Genomic DNA, 11,649 nt, shown 5'->3' on the forward strand with positions numbered 1-11,649 from the left:
ATACAGCTCAAATATAAAAAAAATCAGCAACTCCACTAAACACAAACTTCCAAGAAAACCAAGAGGTAACAAAGGTGGAGTTGAAGAATAAATAATGAATAATCTCAACTGGTACTGGTATAAACCAATTCTTTTTAAGGAAGAGGGAAAGTTATCAGGCTCCTGTTTCTGGAATTTAATTCCCTACAGACAGCACCAGAGGATCCAAGCAACACCCCCAAAATTGCGTGGAGAAAATTAATGCAACTTCCTATCCATGAATCAGAAGAGGTTTAAAACAAGAAACAAAGGAAAATTATTAGCATTTATACCTTTCATATATTGGGCAGTGTGGTAGAATAACTCCAGGAGACAGGTATTATCCCCACTGTCCTGAGGAGGCAACTGGGCGCAAAGGCATTGAATTAACTTATCCAAAGCCTCGAAGCTAACATTGAAGAGCTCAGAAACGAATCCTATTTGGTCTAACTTCAAAGTCTGTGTGCTCTCTAGTACATCCTTGTGCCAAATGTTCTGGATACCAGTAACATTTTTTCCAGTTCTATAACATAGTATGCCCCCAAGGTTTCATAATGGACATCAGGGTGAGCAAAATCTAGCTCAAGGTTGAAATACCTCTATTTGTTTTATTATTCCAATTTTAATAAAAACAAGAGCAAGCAGAGACAAAAAAACAATAACCAGCCCTGGAGGCTTCCACATATACCATATAAGTAGAAAACAATTTTCATTTGATTATGTACCTATACGGTTATAAATTTTAAATGTTCAGCGTAACAAGATGTAACCGACATTTTCTAACATAATAGTCACAACTAAGAGAAAAAACAGTCACATCCGCAATATAAAATCATTTAAAGTTTTTTTTATAAAAAGAGAAATGCAGGATTTTTCCTATCTCCATTCCCTTTTCATTGACTGGACCCATTCTTCTTATACTGGCATTAAAATGAATTAGTAACTCACTCTGCATAGTTGTCATTTAATATTTCCATAAAGCAACACCAGAAATTTTTAAGCGTTAAACACAAAATTCAATACTTGAGAGTACTACATCAAATTCAATAACCAGCAATTCTAGTGAATCATCAAAAAGTTCTACAGAAACGCAAAACTACTCTGAAACAAATCTTATTAAAGGTATTAAGAGAGACAATCCCAGACTGAAAATTCATCTAAATCCCTCTTTAAAATGTAAATACATATTTCCCCAGACAAGAAACAGCCCAAGTCTCTATTCACGAGAAACTGTCAACTTGTGACTGTCTGCCTAAATGGAGAATGGAATAAAATGATCACAACTGGAATTAATTCTGTACAAGTATTTGCACATGGGTATGCCAGATGTTCTGAGAATGGCACTATCATAATAAAACAGAATTATAACTCCGAAGGAAGAGGAGCCTCATGCCTTCCAGCTCTATGGGACCCTAACTCCTAACGGTACAGTCTTCCAGAGGGACATGAAGTGACAGGCTGAGCTGCTTGCTGAGTACATCACAGTGGATGGAGGGGAGGGAGCACCAGGAGACGACAAGGAGGGAAGTCGAGAAAAGCAGGGAGGAAATTAATATCTCAGGCTTAAAAGACCTCTGGTAGCTGTGACTAACTGAAGAAAGAATTTCAAACTTCCATGCCATCAGAGCTCAGAGCTCTAGATGATTTATTCCAGGCTACATCTGGTATAAATAATTATTCAAAGTACAATCTTACCCAGCATCATCAGGTTTAGACCCTATCCTCAAGAAGCTCATAAGAAGTAATAAAAAGATCTGGGAAAAAGTCACTAAAAAGCTTATCCAGAGAAAGTAAGTGAAACCACAGACCGTAGTGCTAAGTATCTTTTGGTGAGAAGGAAAAGAATAAGAGTGATTAAGGATCAGGAGTCTTTAGATAACCAAAAATGTCAAAAAAACTTTATGTCTACCTAATTTGGTCAATGTAGTAAGCAGAATTTCCAATGTATGACACAATGGTAACGACTCAAGAGAATATGTCTAGTAACCTGGACACACTTACTAACTGTCCAAAACTGCCCTTTTCCCAATGGTGGAGGCTTTTCTGGCTGACTCCTCTGAGAACTGGAGCAGTTTTCCTTTTTTTTCCCCATATCTACCCTGCACAGTCTTTGGCCCGTAGAAAGTGCTCAATACATGGTTTGAGGCGGATGAAAATCAAACTTAAGATTCCAACAGCAAGGATTGTTACTCATGCCTTTTATTCATCACTTAACATAAAAACATAATCCTAACTGTACACTATGTATAAGTGGCCTGGTTCTACATATAGTGTCGAGATTGAAGGTCCAACAAAACAAGCGCATTTTTCTTGGTATATAAAAAAATTTACCCTTTGTAACCCATTTCTCCCATCTTTCTTACTCTCTCACCACCAAGACATCTGAAATCCTCATCTGAATTATAGACTATTAGGTTAGGTTAGTAGAAGTGTGCAAACATGGTTCAACTCTATAATCTGCCTAGGAATAAGATGACTAGAGTGTAGCAGTTTACTGCACAAGAAAAAAGACTTCTTATAGCAGAGGGAGATTTAACTGGTAGCTATTCTGGTAAATACAACCCAATCAACCTGACACAGAGGTTGGGAAAAGGGGGTGAGTTCATGTGCGGATGTCATATCTTAGACTGCTTAGATCTATACTGGCTTCTGTTTTTGTTCCATGAAGCTAGCCAAGGGAACTATGTTTTTAAAAGATGCAGTTTCAACTTGAAATCATTGTTACCAACCATCAAGACAATCTACGAGATAAATATAAAAGGGAATTTCTCATTTGTCACTGAACACTGCTGAACACATTATATGACCTGCTTATCTGAAATAAGATGAAGAAATATTGACTTTTCCTTCAGAATTGTGGTGTACGTAAATAATGCCCAAGTTAAATATTACCAAGTTTCCAATGCAGAAAAAGCATAGAAGATGAGTTAACAACCAACAGTCAAACGTGAACATTGCCATAAACATTAGTTAAGCTATATGTTTATTCACACAAGAATATATTTTTCCAACTCTCCTTCCTACTCTTTTGATAAGTGTGACTCTCTCCCAGAGGGGTTCCATCCTCAGTGCCAACTGAGGACACAAAATGTCCTGAAATGTTTTGGTTAACTGCAGAAGATCAGGGTAATTATGAATGATTCGCCCTCAAACTAAACACTGATTTTCTCTTCTTTGCATTGAACTTAAATATAAATTGACAAGGCACGAATTAAAAGAATGATAAGGTAATTTAAGGGCTTTAAAACCCTCTCTCCATGGCACCTTACCTAGAAGACCGATTCGTTGCCAGCTGTTTTCTTCCTAGTCTCGGCTCTTCCTCTTGCTGTGTGCACACAGTAGGGGGCTGGCCAGGCCTGCCCTTCAGCTCAGCACAGCTCTTACTGAAACATGAAATCAGTACAATTTCAAACGAAATGACAATACCTGGAAGAAATTTCCTCACGACCACTCTGCCCTTTCCAGCTAGCTTGAGAAACTTATGACCCACTCTTCATCTTCCTTCACTGCTCAAGAAGAATCTATTCAACCCTACTAAAGAAGTAAACGTTTCCTTGAAAGAAACCTTAACTGCCTTTAAAACTATCTATAGTTTTACAACCTCAAAATGAAACAAAGGTTTTAGGTTAGACTACAGGTAGGATGTGTGGTTTTTCTTTTACTCATGTAAGTAATGTGTACACAAAAACATTTATTAATTTAGATCTGGGCCTACTCGCAAGACCTAAATACAGTTTATCTTTAAGTAAATACATTTTTACTTCTCTTCAGTATGGGACTTAAACACAAGGCTAAGGAAAACCTACTAGCTTTAATGAACAAACAAGGCTGTTTGGGAATCAGATTTGTATGCAAGTATGTACTTCTAAAATGCTTGAAAGCTATTTACCTAAGTAAAATACCACTAGGTTCAACCTTGTTTACACTCTATAAATTTGTGGAGCAAACCATCTTTTCCTTGATTGTGTAAAAGTTAGACATCAGGGCAATCACAAATTGCAAATTTACTTATGGTATATGAAAATGAAGTATTATTGTATCTATCTACACAGTAAAGATTAGTCCCCAAATCTGTCATCCCCAAAATGGAAACGTCTTTTTCATCTGGAGCCAAGTGAACAAGAAAAAGTCATGCATTAATATCATGAATAACCACCCACATAGAAGAGTAATAACTGCTGATTTCAAAGAACACTGAAGTCATTTTAAAAAGGAAGCTACCAGGCACTTCCCTAGCAGTCCAGTGGTCTCCCGCTCCCACTGCAGGGGGCACGGATTTGATCCCTGGTCGGGGAACTAAGATCTCGAATGCTGCATGGTGCGGCCAAAAAAAGGGAAACTACCATTAGGGCAATCTTTTATAAAACTTGTTTAGAAGTAAATTGTTAGAAGTTGGCAAACTCAGTTCCTAGTTATATTGGACTGTCCCAAGCCAAGTTTGGAGAACCCTGATCAAAGCAGGCTTTTCTGAACCACATTTCAGGCTGGCTAATGTCATACCAAACCATGTAATCCTTCTTTTCCTGCAGGGTAGGATCACTCATTCTTGGTCACTCTTTATCTCCTGTGGCGGCCACAAGCCACTGCTGCCCACGTACCTGCCAGCTAAGTGGTGATGGTCACTTCCTCCTAGGTTCACCTACCTCCAGAGAGTCTGGGCCCATTTCTAAGTACCTCCAAACACACACCACATACCAACCACATCCTCACAGCTCATATATGGGCCTATGGCTTATTGTTAGGCTAGAAAAGATGGGGAGTGAAAGGCAGGAACTCAGGCTCCTATGGAGAGCACTCTTAGTGAGGTCTTTAAACATCCTCAGGGTATATTTCAGCTTCCATCATATGGAAAGATAACCCAAGTTTGAGAAATCTGGAAGGCTTTTTTTTTTTCCCCTCTTCAAATCAATAGTTTATGAGTAGTGTTAAAAATTAATTTGGAAAACATTTTAAATTACATATATATCTTATCAAACATCAAGAAAAGACTCATACTGTTTCCTTAAAAGACTAAAAATAGAATTACCATATGATCCAGCAATCCCACTACTGGGCACATACCCTGAGAAAACCATAATTCAAAAAGAGACATCTACCACAATGTTCATTGCAGCACTATTTACAATAGCCAGGACATGGAAGCAACCTAAATGCCCATCGACACATGAATGGATAAAGAAGATGTGGCACATATATACAATGGAATATTACTCAGCCATAAAAAGAAACGAAATTGGGTCATCTGTAGAGACATGGATGGATCTAGAGACTATCATACAGAGTGACGTAAGTCAGAAAGAGAAGAACAAATATCGTATATTAACGCATATATGTGGAACCTAGAAAAATGGTACAGATGAACCGGTTTGCAGGGCAGAAATAGAGACACAGATGTAGAGAACAAACGTATGGACACCAAGAGGGGAAAGTGGGGGGGGGGGGTGTGATGAACTGAGAGATTGGGATTGACATATATACACTAATATGTATAAAATGGATAACTAATAAGAACCTGCTGTATACAAAAATAAATAAAATAAAATTCAAAAATTCAAAAAAAAAAAAAAAAAAAAAAAAAAGAACTACCATACAGGGCTTCCCTGGTGGCACAGTGGTTAAGAATCCGCCTGCCAATGCAGGGGACACGGGTTCGAGCCCTGGTCCGGGAGGATTCCACATGCTGCAGAGCAACTAAGCCCGTGAGCCACAACTACTGAGTCTGCGCTCTAGAGCCCGCGAGCCACAACTACTGAGGCCCGTGTGCCTGGAGCCCTGCTCTGCAACAAGAGAAGCCACCACAACAAGAAGCCCGCACACTGCAAACAAGAGTGGCCCCCGCTCACCGCAACTAGAGAAAGCCTGTGCACAACAACAAAGACCCAACGCAGCCAAAAATAAATAAATAAAATAAATAAATTTATTAAAAAAAAAAAAAAAAAAAAAGAACTACCATACAACCCAGCAATCCCTCTACTGGGCATATACCCTGAGGAAACCATAATTCAAAAAGAGTCATGTACCACAATGTTCATTGCAGCACTATTTACAATAGCCAGGACGTGGAAGCAACCTAAGTGTCCATCAGTAGATGAATGGATAAAGATGTGGCACATATATACAATGGAATATTACTCAGCCATAAAAGGAAACGAAATTGAGTTATTTGTAGTGAGGTGGATGGACCTAGAGTCTGTCATACAGAATGAAATAAGTCAGAAAGAGAAAAACAAATATCATATGCTAACACAAATATATGGAATCTAAAAAAAAAAAAAGGTTCTGAAGAACCTAGGGGCAGGACAGGAATAAATGCGCAGACATAAAGAATGGACTTGAGGACATGGGGAGGGGGAAGTGTAAGCTGGGACGAAGTGAGAGAGCGGCATGGACATATATACACTACCAAATGTAAAATAGATAGCTAGTGGGAAGCAGCCGCATAGCACAGGGAGATCAGCTCAGTGCTCTGTGACCACCTAGAGGGATGGGATAGGGAGGATGGGAGGGAGACGCAACGAGGAGGAGATGTGGGGATATATGTATATGTATAGCTGATTCACTTTGTTATAAAGCAGAAACTAACACACCCTCGTAAAGCAATTTTACTCCAATAAAGATGTTTAAAAAAAAAATAGAGATGAGGATGGGTAAGGAAAAGAAAACGAAAGGTGTAGGAGTAACTCTGGTTACTTAAGAATATAGTTATCCTGTGTATAAATACAGATAGTGAGTCTTTTGGTATCACTGGTTTGAATCAGCTGAAGACTGTTTTCTTCTTTTTCTTGAATGTCTATGTTGTGGTTGTTCAAAGGGGGGGACATGTGAAATAAACAGTCATAATTCACAAAAAAAAAAGAAAAGAAAAAAAAAGACTCATATCAACAATTCAGTATGGGGCTTCCCTGCTGGAGCAGTGGCTACTGCTAGAAAAATGGTACAGATGAACTGGTTTGCAGGGCAGAAGTTGAGACACAGATGTAGAGAACAAACGTATGGACACCAAGGGGGGAAAACCGCGGTGGGGTGGGGGGTGGTGTGCTGAATTGGGCGATTGGGATTGACATGTATACACTGATGTGTATAAAGCTGATGACTAATAAGAACCTGCAGTATAAAAAACAAACCAAAAAAACCAACTAATACTAAACTTTCTTTGGGTTATTTGTATGGAAATATGTTAATATAAATGTTTCAGACATTACATGAAATTTCTAAAAATCTTATATGTTCTGGTATAATAAGTCATAATTCTAGTTATTACTTTAAAATGTGTATCTCAGAAATAACTAAATTTCCTTGTCAATTGCATTATTATGAACTTTCATCAAAACTTTAACCCTGGTCATTTTTAAGTCTTTTCTCATTTACAGACAGTTCTGGGTGTACTCTGATGCTTTTGCAAAAATGTTCCTATAAAAGGGTTTCATCTTCAAGGAATTCATGGAAAAGACTCTGACAAGTACAGGTTTCTGGTAACTGACTATACTGCTGAACTTAATAAGCATTTTCAGAACTCTAACGGAAATCTGATGAATTCATAAAAGTGCTAACAAAAGATCAAGATAAAAAAAAATTAATTACATGGGACTGAGTGAACTGATGAGGATGATTATAATTTTTGTGACTTTCTGTTTGAATAAAAAAAAAAATCCCACAAGGACTCAGAGACAAAAAATATACAAATCAATTTGCACTGCAAAGTAAAGGAGCTGTTACAGTGGAGGATTACTGGACTGAATTATGACATAGTATGAGTATGTTTCGTGTTTGGTAATTGCAATCATTGTTGCTTTTGTTGTGGTCATCCATTTACAATGCTTGGTGTCAGTAAATTTATCTCTTGTAAAAATAAAATACAGTGTGTGTGTGTGTGTGTGTGTGTGCGCGTGTGTGGAAAAAAAAAAAAAAAAAAAAAGAATCCGTCTGCCAATGCAGGGGACACGGGTTTGAGCCCTGGTCCAGGAAGATCCCACATGCCGCGGAGCAACTAAGCCCGTGTGCCACAACTACTGAGCCTGCGCTCTAGAGCCTGTGAGCCACAACTACTGAGCCTGTGTGCTGCAACTACTGAAGCCCACGCGCCTAGAGCCCATGCTGCCCCAAGAGAAGACCCCGCAATGAGAAGCCCGCGCACCTCAACGAACAGCAGCCCTGGCTCGCCGCAACTAGAGAAAGCCCGCACGCAGCAACGAAGACCCAACACAGCCAAAAAATAAAAAATAAAATAAATTTTTTAAAAAGTGTTAACATTTAAAAAAAACAATTCAATATGAAACTACAATAATGAATATAAAAAGAATTGTGACAAGATAATACTATAAATGAACTATTGACGATAAATGGATTGTGAGCCCAGTTTACATAATCACAGAACAGATCTGAAAGGCTCATTCCCTGGGATTTAAAACTTTCTTCTCAGATTTCAAAGAATGCTGTTCCTAATGTTACATACCATGCACAACTATCTCTCATCAACAGAGCAATCTGTTTTGCAACAGTCTCTACTCCAAGACATGGAGATTCTCCTAATGGATTTGAAAAAAATGTAATTCAGAATTCTGGAGAATTCTTTTAAAAGTTATCTTGTGCCACGGTCATACATCATTCTTGGGCTATGGTTCAGAAGAGTTAAAATTTTTGTTTTTGAGAAAGTCAACAGATTTGGCTACATTAAAGTACAGAACTTCTATAAGTCAAAACTACTATAAACATGAGCTAAGTGTTTGTCTTTATAAGACAAAGACAAAATTGGGGTGGGGGGGAATACCTGCATGACGAAAGGCAAAAGTTTACTATCGAAGGCTCTTATGAATTACTAGAAAAATACTAGTATCTCCAGGAGAAAAATTGGGCACTACATTCAATTAAAAGGGAATAAAAATGGAAAATAACTAGAGATTTTTTATATTCAACATCATTTGGAATCAAAGAAATGAAATTTGAATAGTGAGATAGCACTGTTCACCTATAAGGCTGGCAATAATTATTTTTCCTTTGCAGGATGAGTCTCCGTATTAACAAAAATACAGTAACACAAGTACTCTCATAGAGTGGGAACTGGTGGGAACAAACTTTGGTAAAACATTTTTTTTTAGAAAGCAGTGGTCACTCTGTATCGACAGATCTTTGAGCCATCAGCTGTATTCCACAGGACTCCATCCTAAGGAAATACAGGAGATATATAAAGTTTTATAAAGGATATTTGTTGCATCAGTATATATTTAATAATAGTAATTGGAAATAAATGAAAAGTTCAGCTATAAGGAAATGGTTAAATAAATTGTTACATCTATACAGTGTAGTATTATGTAGCCACTAATATTATGTAGAACTGTAATGACATGGGAAGTTTCTCATGATATGTTAAGCAGAAAAGAAAACATCATGCAACAGTATTAACTACAGTTATACAGTTTTATATAAACTATATATTGTAATAAGTAAATCTGCTATAGGTTAGCAAGTATAAAGAAAATACTCTGGGACTTCCCTGGTGGCGCAGTGGTTAAGAATGCACCTGCCAATGCAGGGGACACGGGTTCGAGCCCTGGTCCAGGAGGATCCCACATGCCGCGGAGCAACTAAGCCTGTGCACCACAACTACTGAGCCTGCACTCTAGAGCCTAACTTTCCTTAGGGAATTTTGTACTTGAGGGGAGGAAAAAAAAATCAATAAAAGCACTTTATACATTGTAAAGCACTATACAAACAGGACATCATTGGTTCAATTTAAATTGCCCATCATTTCCTGCCCTAATTATCCCTGAAAAATAGGTTTGCCTACAGAACTGCAATTCCAACTATGCAATTCCTTTCAGGGTTAACCACACACTGTTATCTGAGTGAATCTAAACTCCCTAAGGAGGTCATAGGTTCCCAGGAAGGAGCTACTCTCATTTTTTAAAATTCCCCTGCCTCCTAGATGGTCTGCCTCCTTCCCTCCATGCCTAACACGCTCACCCTCCAGCCCAAGGGCTCAAGGTTTCATGTGAAGACGATTGAATTCCTATCACCTGGCAAAACACAAATGCTTTCATCTCCCCTGTTTCACCTAAAACCTTATTCAAACAAAGAAAACAAAACACACTGGATTTCTTTTCTTAGTACACTGACTACTTGAAACAAACAGTAGTTAATGGGGCATGTAAAACTTTTGCAGGCTAAATGAAGAATTAATCTCTCCATTCTTACTCCAAAATAAATTAGTCCAAGTCAGAATCAATAAATAACTTAGCAGAAAAGAGTTTATGTCTGAAAAAAAAAGGACAAAGATTTATTTAAGGTAGGTAAACACCTAAGTCCACTAATTACTGTAGTCAATCAGGTGATCTTAGTTAAGAGTGGATTTTTCTAAAGAGCTAGAAAAGCACATGTGAACCGCAGGAAGTAATAAGACACAGGCGAGAGGACCTTGGGAATTACAGCAACCTCATTAATGCCATCTTTTCAGCCCTGGTTGCTTATGCTGAGAATGGGCCCAAGCGAACCGCCCAGCAGGAAGGCTGAGTGCCAGGCCCAGGGGGGTCCGGACGGGCCCAGGCGGGTCAAGTGTCTGGTAGGCGGCTTCCGGCTGCGGGCGTGTCAGTCTGCGTAACTAACTCTAAAGTAAATGCCTTCGGTCACTTTCAAGGTGACAGCTACGTGATCCGCATCCGTCCCTTCCGCACGAGCTGCGCTGCCCGCCCCCACCCCCCACCCCGTGAGACCAGCCCTCCGCAGCCTCCCCACCTTTCCCCCAACTTTGGCACCCAAGGTCCCAGAATACCCGCCCCCTCCCTCGGAGCCAGTCCGGCACCCTGTGACGGTCGCGTTCACGGGGTCCGCTCTCCACCCTCGCCCGCGATCCCCCCTGCGCACCGGCTGGGCAGCGGCAATCGACGCAACTCCGCACTTACCGCAGCGCCTCGAGCCAACCCCGAGCCCCCCGGGGAGCCGGGAGACCAGCACTCCGAGCCCGGGCGCCCTTTGGACCCTCGGCGGAGTCGCGCCAGGCCCACCCGGGAGGCCCGGGTGCCACCAGTGCCCAGCGGGCAGCGCCTGCACCTGGGGACCCACGGCTTGTCGCCAACTCCCGCCTCCGCCCGCCGCTGCAACTGCCAGGCGGGAACCCGGAGTCCGGGGCGCCCCAGCCTCCCAGCCTCTCCGGCCGCGGGGGGTGGAGCCAGGGCGGGGAGCTCGGGAAACTTGTAAATAGCAAAACGCGGCCCCCTCTGCCCCCCTCGCCCGCCGCCGCCTCGCAGCTGGAGACAAAGGCCAGGCGGCAGCCAAGGGCGCTGCGCCCCAAGAAACTTGAAAGACGCGCGGGGCTGTACCTCGAGACACCGGCCCCGAGGCTCCCGCCGCGCTCCGCTCCGCTCAGCTCGGCTCCACTCCGCAGGTAGGCGGGCCTGGCCCGCCCGCCAGCTCCCTCCCTCCTCTCGCGCTCCCGGGTCCCAGTCCCGGAGCCGCGCGCGCTCCCGGGCTAAGTGCCGACCCGCCCCACGCCTGCGGCGTCTGTTCCGGGCTGCGATGCACCTGTTGCCACGCGCGACGCGGCGCCTCGGGCTGCTGCCTGCGCACCTGGTAGAAGCGCAGGTCGGAGACCACACAGGCCCGAGACCTCACAGGTCCGAAACCACGCAGGTCCCCGCG

The 11,649-nt window shown here is 41.5% G+C and overlaps 1 protein-coding gene across 1 annotated transcript in view; it reads right to left on the bottom strand.

The window, feature by feature from the left end:
* Positions 1–11,445, bottom strand: part of MTUS1 (microtubule associated scaffold protein 1) — a 151,471-nt gene extending 140,026 nt beyond the window's left edge. The window contains 2 exon segments of the mRNA XM_057537134.1: positions 3,288–3,401; positions 11,331–11,445. The gene's annotated coding sequence lies outside the window, so the exon portion shown is untranslated.
* Between the last annotated feature and the right edge of the window lie 204 nt (positions 11,446–11,649).

This window comes from Balaenoptera acutorostrata, chromosome 21 (assembly GCF_949987535.1).
Source record: "Balaenoptera acutorostrata chromosome 21, mBalAcu1.1, whole genome shotgun sequence".
Taxonomy (NCBI): Eukaryota; Metazoa; Chordata; class Mammalia; order Artiodactyla; family Balaenopteridae; genus Balaenoptera; species Balaenoptera acutorostrata.